This window comes from Pristiophorus japonicus, unplaced genomic scaffold (genome assembly GCF_044704955.1).
Source record: "Pristiophorus japonicus isolate sPriJap1 unplaced genomic scaffold, sPriJap1.hap1 HAP1_SCAFFOLD_494, whole genome shotgun sequence".
Lineage (NCBI taxonomy): Eukaryota > Metazoa > Chordata > Chondrichthyes > Pristiophoridae > Pristiophorus > Pristiophorus japonicus.
In genome coordinates, this window is record NW_027254400.1 from 113,934 (window position 1) to 139,146 (window position 25,213).

At 51.2% G+C, this 25,213-nt stretch overlaps 6 non-coding genes across 6 annotated transcripts; 1 reads left to right on the forward strand and 5 right to left on the reverse strand.

Moving 5' to 3' along the window:
• Window positions 1-2,044: 2,044 nt before the first annotated feature.
• On the reverse strand, window positions 2,045-2,117 carry trnat-agu (transfer RNA threonine (anticodon AGU)). Its single transcript has one exon. It is a non-coding gene; the product is annotated as a tRNA-Thr (tRNA).
• Window positions 2,118-9,728: 7,611 nt separating this feature from the next.
• On the reverse strand, window positions 9,729-9,801 carry trnat-agu (transfer RNA threonine (anticodon AGU)). The gene has a single exon. It is a non-coding gene; the product is annotated as a tRNA-Thr (tRNA).
• Window positions 9,802-15,307: 5,506 nt separating this feature from the next.
• On the reverse strand, window positions 15,308-15,380 carry trnat-ugu (transfer RNA threonine (anticodon UGU)). The gene has a single exon. It is a non-coding gene; the product is annotated as a tRNA-Thr (tRNA).
• Window positions 15,381-16,128: 748 nt separating this feature from the next.
• trnat-agu (transfer RNA threonine (anticodon AGU)) lies at window positions 16,129-16,201 on the reverse strand. The gene has a single exon. It is a non-coding gene; the product is annotated as a tRNA-Thr (tRNA).
• A 2,591-nt stretch (window positions 16,202-18,792) lies between these two features.
• On the forward strand, window positions 18,793-18,865 carry trnat-ugu (transfer RNA threonine (anticodon UGU)). The gene has a single exon. It is a non-coding gene; the product is annotated as a tRNA-Thr (tRNA).
• Window positions 18,866-19,454: 589 nt separating this feature from the next.
• Window positions 19,455-19,532, reverse strand: trnat-agu (transfer RNA threonine (anticodon AGU)). The gene has a single exon. It is a non-coding gene; the product is annotated as a tRNA-Thr (tRNA).
• Window positions 19,533-25,213: the final 5,681 nt, after the last annotated feature.

Sequence of the window (25,213 nt, forward strand, 5' to 3'; positions counted from 1 at the left end):
GGGGTGTGACAAAGTGCAAAGATCAATGGTTTGGTGCAAAAAAACTTTGATTTTATTAAAGACAAGAAAATACAATGTCAAAACTTATAATCACTCTGATAAAGAACAATACATTACACATTCAAAGGGGGTGTACAGTAAAATGACACCTCCCACCTCCCCATACCTAATCCTAGCTAGGTTAGACTCCAGGGCAGGCAGGGACTATGCTTACCATCCTTTCTGGTCAGTTAGCGGTAGTTCACGGTTTCGGGGTTCCTTGAATTGTGTAGGTTCTGCTTGCCGTACCCCGAACGTTGGAGAAGACTTCTAGCTGCACAATCTTCAGTTGGGTTGAGTCCACTGATGCGGTAAAGCACGTTTTGGATCTATGGGGTAAGTACCCGGTTTTCTTCGTTAGAAATAGGTTCAAAGTCTCTTTAGGTAATGTTTTCACCTGTTGGTAGTCAGGACTTAGATTGTAGATTGGAAACTTTCGATTCTTCGGTATCTTCCAGTTGGAGTTTATTTGGAGTTTGGTCGATCGCGGTGGTTTTTCATTGATACCACGTTGGCTGTGGTCAGTTGTTGCCGCGGTGGTGATGTTCTTCCTTCAGGACTTCAGGACTTCGAGGCTGGAGAAGTTAGTTTACAACAGTCGCGTTGGTTTCTCTCCCTTCTTGATGACACAAGCGTGGTCTCGGTTGTTTGGCAAAGTATGTCACACCCTCTGTTAAAACAGGGGCCAGTTATACGGTTTGAGTGGTTCTAATCTTCACACCAAATCAGTCCAGGATTCTTTGATTGAATTTGGCGGGCTTGACTCTTCTTTGTAATATTTTGGAGGGCTCGTTCAAAGTTAACATGTTTTGTGTGGGTTGATGTTCGATAAACTGTTTCCTGATGGAAATATTAGTTTGGTAATCGCAATGTCCTTTTGTGCTTAGTTGCTCGTATACAGGCTGGATTGGGCCTCTTGGTGATGTATATGCTGAAATGGTTTTCCAGATTCAGGTTGATGGTTGGCTATCTCTGGGTTATTTGTTGTAATGTTAATGTCTCTTGTGGAGAAGGATTCTCGAATACCCATTTCTCCAGACAAGTTATGTTAGTCCCAACACCCAGACAGTCTCAATAATCAAGTTGTCTCCTGTCAGTTATTTAGGCCCGCACACAGCCTTGAATGTGTCTTTAAAAATTCCAAAAGTCGACTCAAGTTCGTAGTTTCTTCCATAAGCACTTTAGTGTTCCAAACTTTCCAATCGATAGTCCCAAATTAAATATCGTTTTGAATGAGCCCAAACACTGTGAGGGGGTTCATCTGAATGTTGCATCCTTTCAAGGGGGAAGAGAGTGGGAGGAAAGAGAGACAGGTGTCCAAATACTAAAATTAGACTGCAGTGAGATTTGAACTCACAACCCCTGGTTGATAAAACCAGTGTTCTAACCCCTGAGCTATGGAGCCACCTGCTCTGAGAAAGACATGGGAAGGAGCAGGAAAGAGAGGGGAAGGGAAAAGAGAGAGTGGAAGGAGGGAGAGAGAGGGGAAGGGGAGAGAGTGGGGAAGGAGTGAGAGAGTAGGGAAGGAGAAAGAGAGGGAGGGGAATGGGAAAGGAGTGAGAGAGATGGAAGGGGAGACTGGTCTTTGGCCAGGGACTCCCAGGTGTCGGTGGGGATGTTGCACTTTATCAGGGAGGCTTTGAGGGTGTCCCTTGTAACGTTTCCTCTGCCCACCTTTGGCTCGCTTGCCGTGAAGGAGTTCCGAGTAGAGCGCTTGCTTTGGGAGTCTCGTGTCGGGGCATGCGGACCGCCCAGCAGATAGCTCTTGGTCGGCTGGTGCGGACACGATGGGCCGAAATGGTCTCCTTCCCTGCTGTAAGTTTCTATGAGTTGATGATATATCGGTGCCTCTGAGACTGGATGTGGAAAAGGTGGGATACAGACTGGGGGTGGGAAGTGAAAGTGCTGTGGGCAGATTGTAAAGTGCGGAGTGAGTGGTTCCTGTTGATGGTGTCGGCCTGTCGTCGATTGACGGTCAATTCAGTAACAGAAGCCAAAATTGAGTAGGCGCCAGTGAGATTTGAACCCACGACCCCTGGTTTACTAGACCAGTGCTCTAACCCCTGAGCTATGGAGCCACCTGTAACACCAACTCCTGTTTGCATCTTACTATTGTTAACAAGGAGGTGGGGCCCAAATAATCATTCTCGGTGATTCATCCCTGAACATTGACAGAATCTTACAGCACACAAGGAGGGCCATTCGGCCCATCGTGTCTGTGTCGGCTCTGTGAGAGAGATTAGTGCTTGGAAGTTGTAAAAGGAGGGAGAGAGGGGAATGAGTGGGAGAGGGAATGGGAGAGAGAGGGGGAAGGAGTCAGCCAGAGGGTAATGGGAGAGAGCGTAATGGGAGAGAGTGAGTGGGGGAGGGGAGCAAGATGGGAAGTCGAGAGAGGGAGGAGGCAGGTGAGAGAGAAAGGAAGGGGAGAGAGAGGGAGCAGGGGAGAATCTGAAAAGAAAGGCAAAAGAGTGAGAGAGAGGAGGGAGAGGAGAGAGGGGAAGGGGAGAGAGAGGGAAAGGGGAGAGAGATGGGAAGTCGAGAGAGGGAGGAGGCAGGAGAGAGAGAAAGGAAGGGGAGAGAGAGGGAGCAGGGGAGAATCTGAAAAGAAAGGCAAAAGAGGGAGAGAGAGGAGTGAGGGGAGGGAGCGGAAGGAGAGAGAGGGGAAGGGGAGAGAGAGAGGGAAAGGGGAGAGAGAGATGGAGAAAGTGAGATTGCGGGAAAGTGAGAGAGGAGTTTAAAAAAAAAATGTCCAACGGGTCGTGATCTGGAAAGCAGAGAGACAGGGAAAGGTGTGAGGGGAGCCTATAGTTCCAGGGTCAATCTCAGAGCTGTTTAATATTTATAATCAATGCCTTTGTGAATTGACGGTGAATTTAACTACTGAACTAATTTTGAGTAGGTTGCAGTGAGATTTGAACCCACGATACCTGGTTTACTAAATACTGTTTGAAGAATGAGGAGGGGGTCAGTGAAACACTCAGATTGTGTCTCATCCCCCAGACTCCTGCCTCCGTCTCTTCAATATTCACTTCTCAACATCGATATATCGGGTCTTTCACGAAGTAAAACATCCCAAGGCAACTCAGTCACACTCTGGCTCTGTCTCTCTTTCTCTCTGTCTCTCTCTCTTTCTTTCTGTCTCTCACCTTCTCACTTTGTCCCTCGAGCGGGGAGGCTAGAGCGGGGGAAGGGGAGAGAGAGGGAGAAGGGGAGAGAGGGGGGGGGATGGGAGAGATGGGGAGGGGGAGAGCCTGATGGGAAAGGGGAGAGCGAGATCTAGGGAATGAAAGGGAGGATGGAGGGGATGGAGACTGGGGAGGGGAGGGAGAAGGAGAGGGAGGAGAGAGAGAGGAGGGGAGAAAATGAAAAGGGAGAGGGGAAGGAGTGAGCGAGAGGGGAAGGGGAGAGAGAGGGGTAAGGCGAGAGCGAGAGAGGGGAGGGGAAAGAGAGGGAAGGGGAGAGAGAGCGGGGGGAAGGTGAAAGTGATGTTAAGAGGAGTGATGGGGAAGGAGTGAGAGAGAGAGGGGAAGGAGTGAGAGAGCGAGGAAGGGGAGAGAGAAAGGTGAAGGGGAGAGAGGGAGAAGGGGAGAATTTGAAAGGAAAGGGAAAGGAGAGAGAGAGAGGAGGGAGGGGAGGAAAGGGAGCGGAGAAGGAGGAGGGAGAGGGAGAGTGGAAAGGCAGAGTCGGAAGGGGAGAGAGTGGGACGGGCAGAGGGTGAGGTGAGGGAGGGGAAAGGGGGAGAGGGGAATGAGTGAGAGACGGGGAAAGCGAGATAGCGGGAAAGTGAGAGAGGAATAAAAAGATGTGGAACGGGTCGTGATTGTTGTGTACACATGTAAACGTCACCAATATGTAAGACTTGCCACTAGGGGGCACACCTGTGGGAGACCCAATGGTCACCTGTACACCCTGGGACAAGCAGGTATATAAGGTGACTCACCATACTGCTTCCCCACCCTGGAGTCTGAATAAAGAGCACAAGGTCACCACAGTTTGAGCTTGCAATACAGTCCTGTGGATTTATTCTGAACATCACTCACTGGCGACGAGTAACGGATCACCAACCTTCACACGGTAATGGCTGCCATTGGTCTTGTTGAGGGATTTGTTGAGGGTGATGATTTGGGAAGCCTTCGTTGAGCGTCCCGACCGGTACTACGTCGCCAATGAACAGGACGAGGCTGAGAGAGGGCGATCAAGACCAGGGCGATTCTCCTCACCGTATGTGGGTCTCCGATATACGGCCTGCTCAAAAACCTGCTGGCACCGGTCAAACCAGAGGAGAAGACTTACACAGAGCTGTGTGTGCTGGTGTGGGAACGCCTCAAGCCGAAGGAGAGCACCTTAAAGGCCAGGTATCACTTTTACACCCACCGGCGCTCCCAGGGCCAGAAGATTCCTTGCGGGGCAGTACGGTTTTTGCGGGATCTTTGCGGGAAATGTTGCCGAACGGTTTCGTGCTCGGAATCGGTCACGAGGTCATCCTTCGCAAGCTGCTGTCTGCCGGATCCCGGGATAAACGGGCCCTTTTCGGAATGGCAGGCAGTGACTAGTGGGGTGCCGCAGGGCTCAGTGCTGGGGCCCCAGCTATTTACAATATACATCAATGATTTAGATGAAGGAATTGAGTGTAATATCTCCAAGTTTGCAGATGACACTAAACTGGGTGGCGGTGTGAGCTGTGAGGGGGACGCTAAGAGGCTGCAGGGTGACTTGGACAGGTTAGGTGAGTGGGCAAATGCATGGCAGATGCAGTATAATGTGGATAAATGTGAGGTTATCCACTTTGGGGGCAAAAACAGGAAGGCAGGATATTATCTGAATGGTGACAGATTAGGAAAAGGGGAGGTGCAACGAGACCTGGGTGTCATGGTACATCAGTCATTGAAAGTTGGCATGCAGGTACAGCAGGCGGTGAAGAAGGCAAATGGTATGTTGGTCGACATAGCGAGAGGATTTGAGTATAGGAGCAGGGAGGTCTCACTGCAATTGTACAGGGCCTTGGTGAGGCCTCACCTGGAATATTGTGTTCAGTTTTGGTCTCCTAATCTGAGGAAGGACATTCTTGCTATTGAGGGAGTGCAGCGAAGATTCACCAGACTGATTCCAGGGATGGCAGGACTGACATATGAGGAGAGACTGGATAAACTGGACCATTATAGAAGTTTAGAAGGATGAGAGGGGATCTCATAGAAACATATAAGATTCTGACGGGACGGGACAGGTTAGATGCGGGAAGAATGTTCCCGATGTTGGGGAAGTCCAGAACCAGGGGACACAATCTAAGGATAAGGGGTAGGCCATTTAGGACTGAGATGAGGAGAAACTTCTTCACTCAGAGAGTTGTTAACCTGTGGAATTCCCTGCCGCAGAGAGTTGTTGAGGTCAGTTCATTGGATATATTCAAGAGGGAGTTAGATGTGGCCCTTACGGCTAAAGGGATCAAGGGGTATGGAGAGAAAGCAGGAAAGGGGTACTGAGGTGAATGATCAGCCATGATCTTATTGAATGGTGGTGCAGGCTCGAAGGACCGAATGGCCTACTCCTGCACCTATTTTCTCTGTTTCTATGTTTCTATCTGAGCAAGGCCATCACGACAGCCCAGGCCTTCATATCCACGAGCGATAACACGAAACAGATTCGAAGCTCACCGGCAAGTACTGTGCATAAAATAACGTATTCAGCAGGCAGAGCGGCACAGGACAGGGCCCACATGACCGCAGAGGCCAGACCTAGGCCTCGAGTGACTCAGAGTCCGCCGTGGGCCGTGAATGCGTATCCATTAGCACCATGTTGGTGCTGCTGGGGTCAGCCATCGAGCCCATCAATGTCGATTCAAGCCCTGTGTGTGCAAGGGCCGTGGAACAATGGGGCACCTCCAGCGAATGTGCAAACGGTCTGTGACTCACCACGTGGCAGAGTCAGGAGAGGACCATCGATCCAGCGAGGGTCACGCTGAACGAGCAGGAGAGGCAACTCAACCTGAGGCTGAAGGGGAAGTACATGGGGTACACACCTTCACCACCAAAAGCCCTCCGATAATGTGAAAAGTTGGACCTAACGGCACTCCAGTCTCCATGGAACTAGACACGGGGGCGAGTCAATCAATAATGAGCCAGAAGGCATTCGAGAGGCTGTGGGGGGGGGCGACAGAGCACAATGACCCAAGCTGATCCCGGTTCAGGCAAAGCTGGGCACCTACACCAAGGAACTGAGACCAGTTATTGGTAGTGCGGGCATAAGGGTATCCCATGAGGGAGCGGTGCGCGATTTACCTCTGTGGATTGTTTCAGGTGATGGGCCAATGCTGCTTGGTAGAAGGTGGATGGGGAAGATTCGATGGAACTGGGAAGACCTCTGTGTACCTTCTCTGGCGAACAACCTCTCCCCTTGCTCAAAGGCTGAGCAAGCCCCCCACCTTCAGCTGAACCAGGCGTCGAAGTGCAGATCCATTTGCAGACCCCCGAGGCACAGGCCGCTCGTCGCGACCACCAGGAGGCGAAGACCAACCGAGCAGCGGTTACAGACGGGGGTACCCAGCACCCGAAGCCGACGACCTCTTGGCGGCGACGGAAGAGGCTCCAGGTCGACCAAGCGGAGCGGGGCTCCGGCCGAAACCATCCGAATGTGTCTTCCCGACGCCAGAGGCGGGAATCCCTGGGGAGGAAGATGGCGGCAGTCGAGAGAAGCGTCCAGACCACGGGTCGAGAGAAACGTCCAGACCACGGGATGTGGCCGCAACGGAACAGAGGCATGTGTTGGCCAGTGAGGAAGGCCACTGGGTTTGGGGCAAAGGTAAAGGGGGGGGCCGCTGAGAAGGCCAGGAACCCACTATGTTCCAATAAGTTGTTTGCACTGTGGAACCCATGTGAGCGTTCTTTCGCGGCCAATGGTGTACTATCATATGGGATCGGGGGTACGTTAAAACAAGCCAAAGTAGCGGGCAAACAACAATCGGTCGTATATGTATCTGACAAAGTACTTGTAGCAAGTGATGTGTTATCACATTACCGCCTGCTCACGGCGAACCGCCAGACGGGAGTGTTGCAGCTTATCCGTCGCAAAGACGTAATGCTCATCCCATCAGATTGCGCCCCCCACCCTGTGGGGCAAACCCTGCAACGTGTTACAAAGAAAGGCAGGGAGGCTACACACAGTCGGTGGTGCGGGAACCTCCGTACTACGTCCCAGGATCCACGGGGGACCACACGGCCTCCCGCTACCACTGAAAGTCTCAGGGCCGTATCGGCCCATCCTGGGCTCTCCAGGCCTTAGGGTCAGCGACAATAGTCCGCAGCGGGCAGCCCAGATCACCAAGCCGAGCTCCACACGTGTCGCGGTAGACTCCCTACAGACCCCGGCTGTCCCGGGTTGCTACGCAGTCACCGGACAGAGTCGCTCAGGACCGAGCCTTCCGTCTGCTATCAGCAGAGAATGCACCACGATCGTACGGCCCCCCTCCACGCCACATCAGAATAAGTGACGTGGACAATATTCAGGGCCCCCAGATGGGGCCGAGAGCGCTGTGTGAGACAAAGAGGGGAATGGAGTGTGTGTGTGTGTGTGATGAAAATGGAGTGTTTGGTTGTGAAACCATGTACTGAGCAAACGCAGAAAGCGTTTGGACCAGACCAGACTGCAAACTATCGATAAGCAGGCCACCATTGTGAAAGGACCTGGCCACGTCTGTCCCATCACACCAGGCACTCGGCCGGGCAGCAACGTTCCGACCAACTCACCCAGGCCAGGAATTCAAATCAGGTGATCGACCCGGGGACACAGGGCGTCATATCGCCTCAACCTGCAAATAACTGGTACATAAGCCTTTGGAGGGGGCTGGGGGGGGAGTGATGTTATGTATGCACCTAAACCTCACCAATATGTCAGACTTGCCACTAGGGGGCACACCTGTGGGAGGCCGAAGGGTCACTTGTGCACCCTGGGACAAGCAGGGACATAAGGTGATCCACCATGCTGCTTCCCCACTCTGGGGGTCTCAATAAAGAGACCAAGGTCACAATAGTTTCAGCTTACGATACGGTCCCGTGGATTTATTCTGAACATAACAGTGATGGGGAGGGCAGAGAAAAGTGCTGTACCTGCATGCCAACTTTCAATGACTGATGTACCATGACACCCAGGTCTCGTTGCACCTCCTCTTTTCCTAATCTGCCGCCATTCAGATAATATTCTGCCTTCGTGTTTTTGCCCCCAAAGTGGATAACCTCACATTTATCCACATTATACTGCATCTGCCATGCATTTGCCCACTCACCTAACCTGTCCAAGTCACCCTACACACTTTTAGTGTCCTCCCCACAGCTCACACTGCCACCCAGTTGGAGATATTACACTCAATTCCCTCATCCAAATCATTAATGTATATTGTAAATAGCTGGGGTCCCAGCACTGAGCCCTGTGGCACCCCACTAGTCACTGCCTGCCATTCTGAAAACGACCCGTTTATCCCGATTCTTTGCTTCCTGTCTGCCAACCAGTTCTCTATCAATAGATTACCCCCAATACCATGTGCTTTAATTTTGCACACTAATCTCTTGTGTGGAACCTTGTCAAAAGCCTTTTGAAAGTCCAAATACACCACATCCACTGGTTCTCCCTTGTCCACTCTCCGAGTTACATCCTCAAAAAATTCGAGAAGATTTGTCTGGCATGATTTCCCTTTCATAAACCCATGCTGACTTGGATCGATCCTGTCACTGCTTTCCAAATGTGCTGCTTTTTCATGTTTAATAATTGATTCCATCATTTTCCCCACTACCGATGTCAGGCTAACCGGTCTATAATTACCCGCTTTCTCTCTCCCTCCTTTTTTAAACAGCGGCATAACATTAGTTACCCCTCCAGTCCATAGGAACTGATCCAGAGTCGATAGACTGTTGGAAAATGATCACCAATGCATCCACTATTTTGAGAGCCACTTCCTTAAGTACTCTGGGATGCAGGCTATCAGGCCCCGGGGATTTATCTGCCTTCAATCCCATCAATTTCCCGAACACAAGTTCCCACCTAATACGGATATCCTTCAGTTCCCCCTTCTCACTCGTCCCCTAGTACTTCCGGAAACTTATTTGTGTCTTCCTTCGTGAAGACAGAACCAAAGTATTTTTTTAACTGGTCCGCCATTTCTTTGTTCCCCATTATAAATTCACCTGAATCTGACTGCAAGGGATCTATGTTTGTCGTCACTAATCTTTTTAGAAGCTTTTGCAGTCAGTTTTTATGTTGCCTGCAAGCTTCCTCTCAAACTCTATTTCCCCCCTCCTGGTTAAACCCTTTGTCCTCCTCTGCTGTATTGCAAAATTCTCCCAGTCCTCAGGTTTGCTGCTTTTTCTGGCCAATTTCTATGCCTCTTCCTTGGATTTAACACTATCCTTAATTTCCCTTGTGAGCCACATTCCCCATTTTATTTTTACTCCAGACAGGGATGTGCAATTGTTGGAGTTCATCCATGTGATCTTCAAATATTTGCCATTGTCAATCCAACATCAACCCTTTAAGGATCACTGGCCAGTCTATTCACATCTCACACCATCAAAGTTATCTTTCCTGAACTTCAAGGCCCTCCCTCATCTCTGAATTAATTCTGTCACTCTCCATCTTAATAAAGTATTTGACCCATATTTATAATTAAAGCCCTTGCTAATTTAAATACTGAGCAAATTCTGAGTTGGCCCCAGTGAGATTTGAACCCACAACCACTGGTTTACTAGACCAGTGCTCTAACCCCTGAGCTATGGAACCACCTGCCTTGGGCTGTGGGTCATTCCCCAGTTAGTGCTGTGTGTTTGAAGAATGAGGAGGGGTCAGTGAAACACTCAGATTGTGTCTCATCCCCCAGACTCCTGCCTCCATCTCTTCAATATTCGCCTCTCAACATCGATATATCGGGTCTTTCACGTAGTAAAACATCCCAAGGCAACTCAGTCACACTCTGCCTCAATCTCTCTGTCTCTCTCTCTTTCTCTCTGTCTCTCAGTCTCTCAATCTCTCTCTCTCTCTCTCTCACTGTCTCTCTCTTTCTGTGCAGAGCGGAGGAAGGGGAGAGAGGGAGAAGGGGAGAATTGTTGAGATGGGGAGGGGAAGAGTCTGATGGGAAAGAGGAGAGCGAGAGCGAGGGAAGGAGAGCAAGTCAGGAGGGAGGGGAGTGGAGACAGGTGAGGGGAGGGAGAAGGAGAGGGAAGATAGAGCGAGGAGGGGAGAAAATGAAAAGGGAGAGAGGAAGGAATGAGCGAGAGGGGAAGGGGAGAGAGAGCAGAATGGGGAGCGAGGGGGGAAGGAGAGGGAGAGAGGGGGGAAGCTGAGAGAGAGGGGGAAGAGGAGAAAGATCAGCAAGGAGAGAGCAGAAGGGGCGAGATAGGTGAAAGGATAGAGAGTGAGGGGAGAGAGGGGAAGGAGTGAGAGACAGGGAAAGAGAGATAGCGGGAGAGAGGGTAAAAAGATGCAGAATGGAATGTGATGGGGAAGGAAGAGGAGAGAGAAGCCTGTTCTTCAAGGGTCGGTCTCAGAGCTGTTTAATATTTATAATTTAAGCTCTTGTTAATTGACGGTGAACTTAAATACTGAGCTCATTTTGAGTAGGCTCTAGTGAGATTTGAACTCACGACCCCTGGTTTATTTAGACCAGTGCTCTAACCCCTGAGCTATGGAGCTACCTGCTTTGAACTAGACAGGGAAGGAGCAGGAAAGAGATGGGAAGGGAAAAGAGAGAGTGGAAGGAGGGAGAGAGAGGGGAAGGGAGAGAGGGGGAAGGGAGGGAGGGGGAAGGGGGGGAGAGGGGAATGTGTGAGCGATGGGGAAAAAAGATGTAGAACGGGTCTTGATGGGGAATAGAGAGAGATTTGGAAAGGGACAGAGAGTCGAGAAGATCCTGTTGTTCCAGGGTCAGTCTCAGAGCTGTTTAATATTTATAATTTAAACCCCTGGTTAATTGATGGTGAATTTAAATGCTGAACTAATTTTGAGCAGGCCAGTGAGATTTGAACCCACAACCCCTAGTTTACAAGACCAGTGCTCTAACTCCTGAGCTATGGAGCCACCTGTGCTAGGGACAACAGGGGAAGGAGCAGGAAAGAGAGGGAAAGGGAAAAGAGAGAGTGGAAGGAGAGAGAGAGAGCGGGAAGGAATGAGAAAGAGGGGGAAGTTGAGAGAGAGAGTGGGGAAGGGGAGAATAAGGGATGGAAGGGGAGAGAGGGGAAGGGGAGAGAGAGGGGGAAGAGGAGAGAGAAAGCGGGAAGGAATGAGATAGAGGGGGAAGCTGAGAGAGAGTGGGGAAGGGGGGAATAAGGGATGGAAGGGGAGAGAGGGGAAGGGGAGAGAGAGGGAAGGGGTGAGAGAGAGAGTGGGGAAGGGGAGAGAGGAAGGAGGCAGGGCAGAGAGAAAGGAAGGGGAGAGAGAGGAGAAAGGGAGAGGTGGGAAGGAGAGAGAGAGTGAAGAGATCGCAAAGTCTCTGGTTAAAGAATGGACTCAGTCGAGAATATTGCGTGGACTTTGTAGGGTTTGTCTCTGAGGGTATTTTCCCTGTGATGGGATCTCCCTGTGCAGGTACGTGAAAACGCTGGTTTGTTAAAACTCTGGAGACCACATGGCGGCTGTCTGTGACAAAACCCAGGATGTAAAGGTTCACCCGCCAGTCCCAGCAAAAGGAAGGGGGGGCCACTGACAAAGGGGCTCAGGAACCTGAGGCACCCGTTCACGTGAAGCCAGTGACCAGATTAGAAAGCCACTCGAACGCGAAAACACTTCCCATCTCCAGTCTCAGACGGGAAGCTGAACAATGAACCCACAGCCTGGCCAGGTGAAGAGGAGCCAGTTTTTTCATTTGAAGAATGAGGAGGGGTCAGTGAAACGCTCAGATTGTGTCTCATCCCCCAGACTCCTGCCTCCGTCTCTTCAATATTCACTTCTCAACATCGATATATCGGGTCTTTCACGAAGTAAAACATCCCAAGGCAACTCAGTCACACTCTGGCTCAATCTCTCTGTCTCTCTGTCTCTCTCTTTCTCACTCCCTCTGTCTCTCTATCACTTTCTCTCTGTCGCTCACTGTCTCTCGAGCCAGAAGGGGTTCGAGAGGGGGAAGGGGAAAGTCAGAAGGGAAAGGGGAGAGAGAGAGAGAGGGAGGAGAGAGATTGAGGAGTGAGTGGAGAGAGAGGAGCGGAGAGTGGAGAAGGGGAGATAGCGGGGGAAAGGGGCAGGGAGAGGGAAGGAGAGAGCGAGAGTGGGAAGGGGAGAGAGAGAGAGAGAGAAGGAGAGAGAGAGGAGCGTGTCAGTCGTTGTTATTACATCGATAGTCCACTAGGTGGGGCTCTATTAGAGGAAGAGAGAGGGAAGGGGAGAGTGAGGGGAAGAAGTGAGAGAGAGACGGGGAAGAGGAGACAGCGAGGAAAGAGAGGGAGGGGATGGAGAGAGAGAGTGAGTGGGTAAAGAGAGCTGAATGAGTGGAAGAGAGGGAGAGGGGAGAGAGTGGGAGGGGAAGGGGAGGGGGAGACAGGGCAAAATAGAGAGTGGGGAAGGAGTGAGAGAGAGGGGGTAAGAGGAGACTAGGAGGGGCAGGGGAGAGAGAGGATGGGGAAAGAGATGTTAAGGGGAGAGAGGGGGAAGAAATGAGAGAGAGAGGGGGAGGGCAGAGAGGGGAAGGGGGGAGAGAGGGAGCGAATCTGAAAAGAAAGGGAAAAGAGAGAGAAAGGAGGGAGGGAAAAGGGGGAAGTGAGTGAGGGAAGGGGAGAGAGAGGAGGAAGGAATGAGAGAGAGAGGGTGAGGGCAGAGAGGGAGACAACCTGAAAGGAGGGAAAAAAGTGAGGGAAGGGGTGAGAGAGAGTGGAGAAAGGGAGAGAGAGGAAGGGGAAGGGGAGAGAGAGAGTGTGGAAGGGCGGGGAGAGAGGGGAAGGAGCGGGAGAGAGAGGGGGAGGGGAAAGAGTGGGAGGGGAAGGGGATGGGGAGACAGGGAGGAAGAGAGAGAGGCAAGGGAGAGAGAGGGAGGAAGGGGAGAGAGATGTTACGGGGAGAGAGGGGGAAGGAGTGAGAGAGAGAGGGGGAGGGCAGAGAGGGGGAGAACCTGAAAGGAAAGGGAAAAGAGAGAGACGGGAGTGTAAGGGTGTGGTGATGGTCCCGGGGGTCAGGTTCACCTCTGACCTACTTGAGCGGTTCGAATCGCCCCCACTCCCTTGGGTTCGAGACTCTGGATTTATTTGGGGGGGTGTGACAAAGTGCAAAGGTCACTGGTTTGGTGCAAAAGAACTTTGATTTTATTAAAGACAAGAAAATACAATGTCAAACCTTATAATCGCTCGAATAAAGAACAATACATTACACATTCAAAGGAGGTGTACAGTAAAATGACACCTCCCACCTCCCCATACCTAATCCTAGCTAGGTTAGACTCCAGGGCAGGCAGGGACTATGCTTACCAATCCTTTCTGGTCAGTTAGCGGTAGTTCACGGTTTCGGGGTTCCTTGAATTGTGTAGGTTCTGCTTGCCGTACCCCGAACGTCGGAGAAGACTTCTAGCTGCACAATCTTCAGTTGGGTTGAGTCCACTGATGCGGTAAAGCACGTTTTGGATCTATGGGGTAAGTACCCGGTTTTCTTCGTTAGAAATAGGTTCAAAGTCTCTTTAGGTAATGTTTTCACCTGTTGGTAGTCAGGACTTAGATTGTAGACTGGAAACTTTCGATTCTTCGGTTTCTTCCAGTTGGAGTTTATTTGTAGTTTGGTCGATCGCGGTGGTTTTTCATTGATACCACGTTGGCTGTGGTCAGTTGTTGCCGTGATGGTGATGTTCTTCCTTCAGGACTTCAGGACTTCGAGGCTGGAGAAGTTAGTTTACAACGGTCGCGTTGGTTTCTCTCCCTTCTTGATGACACAAGCGTGGTCTCGGTTGTATGGCAAAGTATGTCACACCCTCTGTTAAAACAGGGGCCAGTTATACGGTTTGAGTGGTTCTAATCTTCACACCAAATCAGTCCAGGATTCTTTGATTGAATTTGGCGGGCTTGACTCTTCTTTGTAATATTTTGGCGGGCTCGTTAAAAGTTAATATGTTTTGGGTGGGTTGATGTTCGATAAACTGTTTCCTAATGGAAATATTAGTTTGGTAATCGCAATGTCCTTTTGTGCTTAGTTTTTCGCATACAGGCTGGATTGGGCCTCTTTGTGATGTATATGCTGAAATGGTTTTCCAGATTCAGGTTGATGGTTGGCTATCTCTGGGTTATTTGTTGTAATGTTAATGTCTCTTGTGGAGAAGGATTCTCGAATACCCATTTCTCCAGACAAGTTATGTTAGTCCCAACACCCAGACAGCCTCAATAATCAAGTTGTCTCCTGTCAGTTCTTTAGGCCCGCACACAGCCTTGAATGTGTCTTTAAAAATTCCAAAAGTCGACTCAAGTTCGTAGTTTCTTCCATAAGCACTTTAGGGTTCCAAACTTTCCAATCAATAGTCCCAAATTAAATATCCTTTTGAATGAGCCCAAACACTGTGAGGGGGTTCATCTGAATGTTGCATCCTTTCAAGGGGGAAGAGAGTGGGAGGAATGAGAGACAGGTGTCTAAATACTAAAATTAGGCTGCAGTGAGATTTGAACTCACGACCCCTGGTTGATAAAAACCAGCGCTCTAACCCCTGAGCTATGGAGCCACCTGCTCTGCGAAAGACACAGGAAGGAGCAGGAAAGAGAGGGGAAGGGAAAAGAGAGAGTGGAAGGAGGGAGAGAGAGGGGAAGGGGAGAGAGTGGGGAAGGAGTGAGAGAGTGGGGAAGGAGAAAGAGAGGGAGGGGAATGGGAGAGAGTGGGGAAGGAGTGAGAGAGATGGAAGGGGAGACTGGTCTTTGGCCAGGGACTCCCAGGTGTCGGTGGGGATGTTGCACTTTATCAGGGAGGCTTTGAGGGTGTCCCTGTAACGTTTCCTCTGCCCACCTTTGGCTCGCTTGCCGTGAAGGAGTTCCGAGTAGAGCGCTTGCTTTGGGAGTCTCGTGTTGGGGCATGCGGACCGCCCAGCAGATAGCTCTTGGTCGGCTGGTGCGGACACGATGGGCCGAAATGGTCTCCTTCCCTGCTGTAAGTTTCTATGAGTTGATGATATATCGGTGTCTCTGAGACTGGATGTGGAAAAGGTGGGATACAGACTGGGGGTGGGAAGTGAAAGTGCTGTGGGCAGATTGTAAAGTGCGGAGTGAGTGGTTCCTGTTGATGGTGTCGGCCTGTCGTCGATTGATGGTCAATTCAGTAACAGAAGCCAAAATTGAGTCGGCCCCAGTGAGATTTGAACCCACGACCCCTGGTTTACAAAACCAGTGCTCTAACCCCTGAGCTATGGAGCCACCTGTAACACCAGCTCCTGTTTCCATCTTACTATTGTTAACAAGGAGGTGGGGCCTGAATAATCATTCTCGGTGATTCATCCCTGAACATTGACAGAATCTTACAGCACACAAGGAGGGCCATTCGGCCCATCGTGTCTGTGTCGGCTCTGTGAGAGAGATTAGTGCTTGGAAGTTGTAAAAGGAGGGAGAGAGGGGAATGAGTGGGAGAGTGAATGGGAGAGAGAGGGGGAAGGAGTCAGCCAGAGGGGAATGGAAGAGAGCGTAATGGGAGAGAGCGAGGGGGAGGGGAGCGAGATGGGAAGTCGAGAGAGGGAGGAGGCAGGAGAGAGAGAAAGGAAGGGGAGAGAGAGGGAGCAGGGGAGAATCTGAAAAGAAAGGCAAAAGTGGGAGAGAGAGGAGTGAGGGGAGGGAGCGGAAGGAGAGAGAGAGGGAGGGGAAGGGGAGAGAGAGAAGGGAAGAGGAGAGAGGGAGGAGACAGGGGAGAGAGAGAAAGGAAGGGGAGAGAGAGGGAGAATGTGAGAATCTGTAAAAAAGGGAAAAGAGAGAGAGAGGAGGGAGGGGGAGATGGGAATGTGAGACGGGAAAAGCGAGATAGCGGAAAAAAGATGTAAAATGTGTCAGGCAGAGAGAGAGAAGGTTGTGAGTAGAGCCTGTTGTTCCAGGGTCAGTCTCACAGCTGTTTAACATTTATAATTTAACATGTTGTTAATTGATAGTGTATTTAAATACTGAACTAATTTTGAGTAGGCCCCAGTGAGATTTGAACCCACGACCCCTGGTTTACTGGACCAGTGCTCTAACCCCTGAGCTATGGAACCACCTGCTCTGGGCTGTGGGTCATTCCCCAGTTAGTGCTGTGTGTTTGAAGAATGAGGAGGGGTCAGTGAAACGCTCAGATTGTGTCTCATCCCCCAGACTCCTGCCTCCGTCTCTTCAATATTCACTTCTCAACATCGATATATCAGGTCTTTCACGTAGTAAAACATCCCAAGGCAACTCAGTCACACTCTGCCTCAATCTCTCTGTCTCTCTGTCTCTGTCTCATTCTCTGCCTCTCTCTCTCTCTGTCTCTCTCTCTCTCTGTCTCTCTATCACTTTCTCTCTGTCGCTCACTGTCTCTCGAGCCGGAAGGGGTTAGAGAGGGGGAAGGGGAAAGTCAGAAGGGAAAGGAGAGAGAGAGAGGGAGGGGAGAGATTGAGGAGTGAGTGGAGAGAGAGGAGCGGAGAGTGGGAAGGGGAGAAAGTGGGGGAAAGGGACAGGGAGAGGGAAGGAGTGAGTGAGAGTGGGAAGGGGAGAGAGGGAGAGAGAGAGATGGAGAGAGAGCGGAGCGTGTCAGTAGTTGTTATTACATCGGTAGTCCACTAGGTGGGGCTCTATTAGAGGAAGAGAGAGGGAAGGGGAGAGTGAGGGGAAGGAGTGAGAGAGAGGGAAGGGTAGAGTGAGGGGAAGGAGTGAGAGAGAGGGAAGGGGAGAGTGAGGGGAAGGAGTGAGAGAGAGGGAAGGGGAGAGTGAGGGGAAGGAGTGAGAGAGAGACGGGGAAGAGGAGAGACAGAGGGAACACCAACAATAATGTATATTTATATAGCGCCTTTAACGTAGTGAAACGTCCCAAGGTGCTCCACAGGAGGATTATGGGATAAAAATTTGACACCGAGCCACAAAAGTAGAAATTAGCGCAGGTGAAGAGGTCGGTTTTAAGGAGAGTCTTGAAGGAGGAAAGAGAGGTAGAGAGGCGGAGAGGTTTAGGGAGGGAGTTCCAGAGCTTGGGGCCCAGGCAACAGAAGGCCCGGCCAGCGATGGTGGAGCGATTATAATCTGGGATGGTCAGGAGGGCAGAATTAGAGGAGTGCAGACATAAGAACATAATTACATAAGAATTAGGAACAGGAGTAGGCCATCGAGCCCCTTGAGCCTGCTCCGCCATTCAATAAGATCATGGCTGATTGTGGGGTTACACAGATAGGGAGGGATGTAGGAGCTGGAAGAGATTACAGAGATAGGGAGGTGTGTGGGAAGTTACAGAGATAGGGAGGGTTGTGGGGCTGGAGGAGGTTACAGAGATAGGGAGGGGTGTAGGGGCTGGAGGAGATTACAGAGAAAGGGAGGGGTGTAGGTGCTGGAGGAGGTTACAGAGATAGGGAGGGGTGTAGGGGCTGGTGGAGGTTACAGAGATAGGGAGGGGTGTAGGGGCTGGTGGAGGTTACAGAGATAGGGAGGGGTGTAGGTGCTGGAGGAGGTTACAGAGATAGGGAGGGTGTAGGGGCTGGAGGAGGTTACAGAGATAGGGAGGGGTGTAGGGGCTGGAGGAGGTTACAGAGATAGGGAGGGGTGTAGGGGCTGGAGGAGGTTACAGAGATAGGGAGGGGTGTAGGGGCTGGAGGAGGTTACAGAGATAGGGAGGGGTGTAGTGGCTGGAGGAGGTTACAGAGATAGGGAGGGGTGTAGGGGCTGGAGGAGGTTCCAGAGATAGGGAGGGGTGTAGGGGCTGGAGGAGGTTACAGAGATAGGGAGGGGTGTAGTGGCTGGAGGAGGTTACAGAGATAGGGAGGGGTGTAGGTGTTGGAGGAGGTTATAGAGATAGGGAGGGGTGTAGACGCTGGAGGAGGTAACAGAGATAAGGAGGGGTGTAGTGCTGGAGGAAGTTACAGAGATAGGGAGGGGTGTAGGTGTTGGAGGAGGTTATAGAGATATGGAGGGGTGTAGACGCTGGAGGAGGTAACAGAGATAGGGAGGGGTGTAGTGCTGGAGGAAGTTACAGAGATAGGGAGGCGCGAGCGTCATGGAGGGATTTGTAAACAAGGATGAGAATTTTGAAATCGAGGCGTTGCTTAACCGGGAGCCAATGTAGGGCAGAGAGCACAGGGGGTGATGGGTGAGCGGGACTCGGTGCGAGTTCGGACACGGGGCAGAGAGCCCAGGCGGTGATGGGTGAGCGGGACTCGGTGCGATTTAGGACATGGGGCAGTGAGCACAGTGGGTGATGGGTGAGCGGGACTCGGTGCGAGTTAGGACACGGGGCAGTGAGCACAGGGGATGATGGGTGAGCGGGACTCGGTGCGAGTTAGGACACGGGGCAGTGAGCACAGTGGGTGATGGGTAAGCGGGACTCGGTGCGAGTTAGGACACGGGGCAGTGAGCACAGGGGGTGATGGGTGAGCGGGACTGGGTGCGAGTTAGGACACGGGGTCAGTCGAGTTTTGGATCACCTCTAGTTTATATTGGGCTAGAATGTGGGAAGAATTGAGAGACAGGGAAAGAGGAATGAGAGGTGGGGAGCGGAAGCGGGAGAGAGAGAGACAGGAAAGGATAGAGAGTGGGTGTGGCAAGGGAGGGGGGAGACGGGAAAAGCGAGATAGCGGGAAAGGGGGTAAAAGATGCAGAATGGGGGTCGGCAGAGAGAGATTTGGATGGCTCCATAGCTCAGGGGGTAGAGCACTGGTCTTGTAAACCAGGGGTCGTGGGTTCAAATCTCACTGGGGCCAACTCAAAATTATCTCAGTATTTAAATTAGTAAGGGCTTTAATTGTAAATATGGTTGAAAACTTTATTAAGATGGAGAGTGACTGAGTTAATTCAGAGATGAGGGCCCTGAAGTTCAGGAAACTTTGATGATGTGAGACTGGAATAGACTGGCCAGTGATCCTTGTTGGATTGACAATGGCAAACATTTAAAGATCACATGAATGAACTCCAACAATTGTACATCCCTGTCTGGAGTAAAAATAGAATGGGGAATGTGGCTCACAAGGGAAATGAAAGACAGTGTTAAATCCAAGGAAGAGGCATATGTTAGATGAAGTCCTTACTACTCGGGGGATCAAGGGTTATGGCGAGAAAGCAGGAAGGGGGTACTGAAGTTTCATGTTCAGCCATGAACTCATTGAATGGCGGTGCAGGCTAGAAGGGCTGAATGGCCTGCTCCTGCACCTATTTTCTATGTTTCTATGTTTCTATGAGAGAAAGTGTAATAGAGACGACAACCTGTTGTTCCAGGGTCGGTATCAGAGCAGTTTAATATTTATAATTAAAGCCTTTGTTAATTGACGGTGCATTTAAATATTGAGCTAATTTTGAGTATGCCCCAGTGAGATTTGAACCCACGACCCCTGATTTACTAGACCAGTGCTCTAACCCCTGAGCTATGGAACCACCTGTTTTGGGAAACGCAGGGTAAGGAGCAGGAAAGAGAGGGGAAGGGAAAAGAGAGAGTGGAAGGAGTGAGAGAGAGGGGGAAGGGGAAATAGAGGGAGAGGGGAGGGTGGCGATGGAGTGAGTGAGAGAGGATAATGGATGAGAGCGGAAGGGGAGAGTAAGTGATGGAAGGGGAGAGAGGGGAAGGGGAGAGGGGGGAAGGGGAGAGAGATGGGAAGGGGAGAGGGGGGAAGGGGAGAGGTGGGAAGGCAAGAGAGGGAGGAGGCAAGGGAGAGAGAAAGGAAGGGGAGAGAGAGGGAGAACGGGAGACTCTGAAAAGAAAGGGAAAAGAGAGGAAGGAGGGGAGGGAGGGAAGTGGAGAGTGAAAAGGCGAGGGGAAGGGGAGAGAGGGTGGAGAGCCTGGGTTGGTGAAAGAGACAGAGTGAGCGGAGAGAGGGGGTGAGAGAGTGGATAGCGGAGAGAGAGGGTGAGGCGAGGGAGGGGGAAAGGGGGAGAAGGGAATGAGTGAGAGACGGGAAAGCGATAAAAAGGTGTCGAACGGGTCGTGATGAGGAAGGGAGAGAGAGAGAGAGAGTGTCAGAGACACAAGAAGGAGGAGAGAGGGGGGAATCCTGTTGTTGCAGGGACAGTCTTGGAGCTGTTTGATATTTATAATTAAAGCCCTTGTTAATTGACAGTGAATTTAAAGACTGAGCTAATTTTAAGTCGGCCCCAGTGAATTTTGATCTCACGACCCCTGGTTTACGAGACCAGTGTTCTAACCCCTGAACTGTGGAGCCACCTGCTCTGGGAAAGACAGGGGAAGGAGCAGGAAAGAGAGGGGAAGGGAAAAGAGAGAGTGGAAGGAGTGAGAGAGAGGGGGAAGGGGAGAGAGATCGGAAAGAGAGAGAGGGAGGAGGCAGGGGAGACTCCTGCCTCCGTCTCTTCAATATTCGCCTCTCAACATCGATATATCGGGTCTTTCACGCAGTAAAACATCCCAAGGCAACTCAGTCACACTCTGTCCCAATCTCTCTGTCTCTCAATCTCTTTCTCTCTCTCCCTCTGTCTCTCTCTCTCTCTGTCTCTCTATCACTTTCTCTCTGTCGCTCACTGTCTCTCGAGCCGGAAGGGGTTAGAGAGGGGGAAGGGGAAAGTCAGAAGGGAAAGGAGAGAGAGAGAGGGAGGAGAGAGATTGAGGAGTGAGTGGAGAGAGAGGAGCGGAGAGTGGGAAGGGGAGAAAGCGGGGGAAAGGAACAGCGTGAGGGAAGGAGAGAGTGAGAAGGGGAAGGGGAGAGAGGGAGAGAGAGAGATGGAGAGAGAGAGGAGCGTGTCAGTAGTTGTTATTACATCGATAGTCCACTAGGTGGGGCTCTATTAGAGGAAGAGAGAGGGAAGGGGAGAGTGAGGGGAAGGAGTGAGAGAGAGGGAAGGGGAGAGTGAGGGGAAGGAGTGAGAGAGAGGGAAGGGGAGAGTGACGGGAAGGAGTGAGAGAGAGGGAAGGGGAGAGTGAGGGGAAGGAGTGAGAGGGAGGGAAGGGGAGAGTGAGGGGAAGAAGTGAGAGAGAGGGAAAGGGAGAGTGAGGGGAAGGAGTGAGAGAGACGGGGAGAGTGAGGGGAAGGAGTGAGAGAGAGGGAAGGGGAGAGTGATGGGAAGGAGTGAGAGAGAGGGAAGGGGAGAGTGAGGGGAAGGAGTGAGAGGGAGGGAAGGGGAGAGTGAGGGGAAGGAGTGAGAGAGAGGGAAGGGGAGAGTGAGGGGAAGGAGTGAGAGAGACGGGGAGAGTGAGGGGAAGGAGTGAGAGAGAGACGGGGAAGAGGAGAGTGAGGTGAAGGAGTGAGGGAGAGGGAAGGGGAGAGTGAGGGGAAGGAGTGAGAGATAGGGAAGGGGAGAGTGAGGGGAAGGAGTGAGAGAGAGACGGGGAAGAGGAGAGACAGAGGGAACACCAACAATAATGTATATTTATATAGCGCCTTTAACATAGTGAAACGTCCCAAGGTGCTCCACAGGAGGATTATGGGATAAAAATTTGACACCGAGCCACAAAAATAGAAATTAGCGCAGGTGAAGAGGTCGGTTTTAAGGAGAGTCTTGAAGGAGGAAAGAGAGGTCGAGAGGCGGAGAGGTTTAGGGAGGGAGTTCCAGAGCTTGGGGCCCAGGCAACAGAAGGCCCGGCCACCGATGGTGGAGCGATTATAATCAGGGATGGTCAGGAGGGCAGAATTAGAGGAGTGCAGACATAAGGACATAAGAACATAAGAACTTGGAACAGGAGTAGGCCATCTAGCCCCTTGAGCCTGCTCCGCCATTCAATAAGATCATGGCTGATTGTGGGGTTACAGAGATAGGGAGGGATGTAGGAGCTGGAGGAGATTACAGAGATAGGGAGGGGTGTGGGAAGTTACAGAGATAGGGAGGGTTGTGGGGCTGGAGGAGGTTACAGAGATAGGGAGTAGTGAGGGGCCATGGAGTGATTTGTAAACAAGGATGAGAATTTTGAAATCGAGGCATTGCTTAACCGGGAGCCAATGTAGGGCAGCGAGCACAGGGGGAGATGGGTGAGTGGGACTGGGTGTGAGTTAGGACATGGGGGCAGTGAGCACAGGGGGTGATGGGTGAGCGGGACTCGGTGCGAGTTAGGACACGGGGCAGTGAGCACAGTGGGTGATGGGTGAGTGGGACTGGGTGCGAGTTAGGACACGGGGGCAGTGAGCACAGGGGGTGATGGGTGAGTGGGACTCGGTGCGAGTTAGGACACGGGGCAGTGAGCACAGGGGGTGATGGGTGAGTGGGACTCGGTGCGAGTTAGGACACGCGGCAGCGAGCACAGTGGGTGATGGGTGAGCGGGACTGGGTGTGAGTTAGGACACGGGGTCAGCGAGCACAGGGGGTGATGGGTGAGCGGGACTGGGTGTGAGTTAGGACACGGGGTCAGCGAGCACAGGGGGTGATGGGTGAGCGGGACTGGGTGCGAGTTAGGACACGGGGGCAGTGAGCACAGGGGGTGATGGGTGAGCGGGACTCGGTGTGAGTTAGGACACGGGGCAGTGAGCACAGGGGGTGATGGGTGAGTGTGACTCGGTGCGAGTTAGGACACGGGGCAGCCGAGTTTTGGATCACTTCGAGTTTATTTGGGTAGAATGTAGAAAGAAATGCGAGAGAGGGGAAGGGATCGAGAGTGTGGCGAGTGAGGGGCAAGAGGGGAGAGGGAAATGAGTGAGAGACGGGGAAAGCAAGAATAAGATGTAGAATGGGTCAGGGAGAGAGAGTGTAAAGGACACAAGGAGGAGGAGAGGGGAGCCTGTTGTTTCAGGAGCAGTCTTGGAGCTGTTTAATATTTATAATTAGGCCCCACGGAGATTTGAACCCATGACCGCTGGTTTACAGGACCAATTCTCTAACCCCTGAGCTATGGAGCCACCTGTTCTGGGAAAGACAGGGGAAGGAGCAGGAAAGAGAGGGGAAGGGAAAAGAGAGAGTGGGAGGAGTGAGAGAGAGGGAATAGAGACAGCGAGAAAGAGAGGAAAAGAGAGGGAGGGGATGGAGAGAGAGAGAGTGGAAGGAGGGAAAGAGAGGGCTAGGGGTGGGAGAGAGAAAGGGGCGAAGGGGAGAGAGAGGAAGGAAGAGGAAAGAGATGTTAAGGGGAGAGAGGGGGAAGGAATGAGAGAGACTGGAGGAAATGGGTAGAGGAGAGAGAGGGAAACGGGAGAGTGCGGAAGGGGAGAGAGAGGGGAATGAGTGATAAAGAGAAATGGGGAGAGCGGCAGAATGTGTAGTGATGGGGAAGATAGGGAGAGAGGGAGAATGAGAAAGGGGGCGAAAGGAGAATAGGAGAGCTTTGTGTTTCAGGGTCAGTCTCAGAGCTGGTCAATATTTATTATTAAATCCCTTGTTAATTGACAGTGAATTTAAATACTGAGTTAACTTTGAATAGGCCCCAGTGAGATTTGAACCCACAACCAGTAGTTTATTAAACCAGTGCTTTAACCCCTGAACTATGGAGCCACCTGTTCCAGCGAAAACAGGGGAAGGATCAGGAAAGAGAGGGGAAGGGAAAAGGAGTGCGGAGGGAGGGGAAGGAGAGAGAGTGGGGAAGGAGTGAGAGAGTGGGAAGGGGAGACAGCGAGGAAGAGAGGGAGTTGGGGAAAGAGAGGGAGGGGATGGAGAGAGAGAGTGTGGAATGGGGGGAGAGAGAGGGGAAGGAGTGGGAGAGAGGGGGGGGAGGGGAGAGAGATGTTTAGGGGAGAAAGGGGAAAGGAGTGAGAGAGAGGGGGAGGGCAGCGAGGGGGAGAACCTGAAAGGAAAGGGAAAAGAGAGAGACGGGAGTGTAACGGTGTGGTGGTGGTCCCGGGGGTCAGGTTCACCTCTGACCTACTTGAGCGGTTCGAATCGCCCCCCACTCCCTTGGGTTCTTGACTCTGGATTTATTTGGGGGGTTGTGACAAAGTTCCAAGGTCAATGGTTTGGTGCAAAAGAACTTTGATTTTATTAAAGACAAGAAAATACAATGTCAAAACTTATAATCACTCTGATAAAGAACAATACATTACACATTCAAAGGGGGTGTACAGTAAAATGACACCTCCCACCTCCCCATACCTAATCCTAGCTAGGTTAGACTCCAGGGCAGGCAGGGACTATGCTTACCAATCCTTTCTGGTCAGTTAGCGGTAGTTCACGGTTTCGGGGTTCCTTGAATTGTGTAGGTTCTGCTTGCCGTACCCCGAACGTCGGAGAAGACTTCTAGCTGCACAATCTTCAGTTGGGTTGAGTCCACTGATGCGGTGAAGCACGTTTTGGATCTATGGGGTAAGTACCCGGTTTTCTTCGTTAGAAATAGTTTCAAAGTCTCTTTGGGTAATGTTTTCACCTGTTGGTAGTCAGGACTTAGATTGTAGACTGGAAACTTTCGATTCTTCGATATCTTCCAGTTGGAGTTTATTTGTAGTTTGATCGATCGCGGTGGTTTTTCATTGATACCACGTTGGCTGTGGTCAGTTGTTGCCGCGATGGTGATGTTCTTCCTTCAGGACTTCAGGACTTCGAGGCTGGAGAATTTAGTTTACAACGGTCGCGTTGGTTTCTCTCCCTTCTTGATGACACAAGCGTGGTCTCGGTTGTTTGGCAAAGTATGTCACACCCTCTGTTAAAACAGGGGCCAGTTATACGGTTTGAGTGGTTCTAATCGTCACACCAAATCAGTCCAGGATTCTTTGTTTGAATTTGGCAGGCTTGACTCTTCTTTGTAATATTTCGCAAACAGGCTGGATTGGGCCTCTTTGTGATGTATATGCTGAAATGGTTTTCCCGATTCAGTTTGATGGTTCGCTATCTCTGGGTTATTTGTTGTAATGTTAATGTCTCTTGTGGAGAAGGATTCTCGAATACCCATTTCTCCAGACAAGTTATGTTAGTCCCAACACCCAGACAGTCTCAATAATCAAGTTGTCTCCTGTTCGTTCTTTGGGCCCGCTCACAGCCTTGAATTTGTCTTTAAAAAGTCCAAAATTCGACTAAAGTTCGCAGTTTCTTCCATAAGCACTTTAGGGTTGCAAACTTTCCGATCGATAGTCCAAAATTAAATATCCTTTCGAATGAGCCCAAACACTGTGAGGAGATTCTTGTGAATTTTGCATCCTTTCAAGGTGGAAGAGAGTGGGAGGAATGAGAAACAGGTATCTAAATACTAAAATTAGACCCCA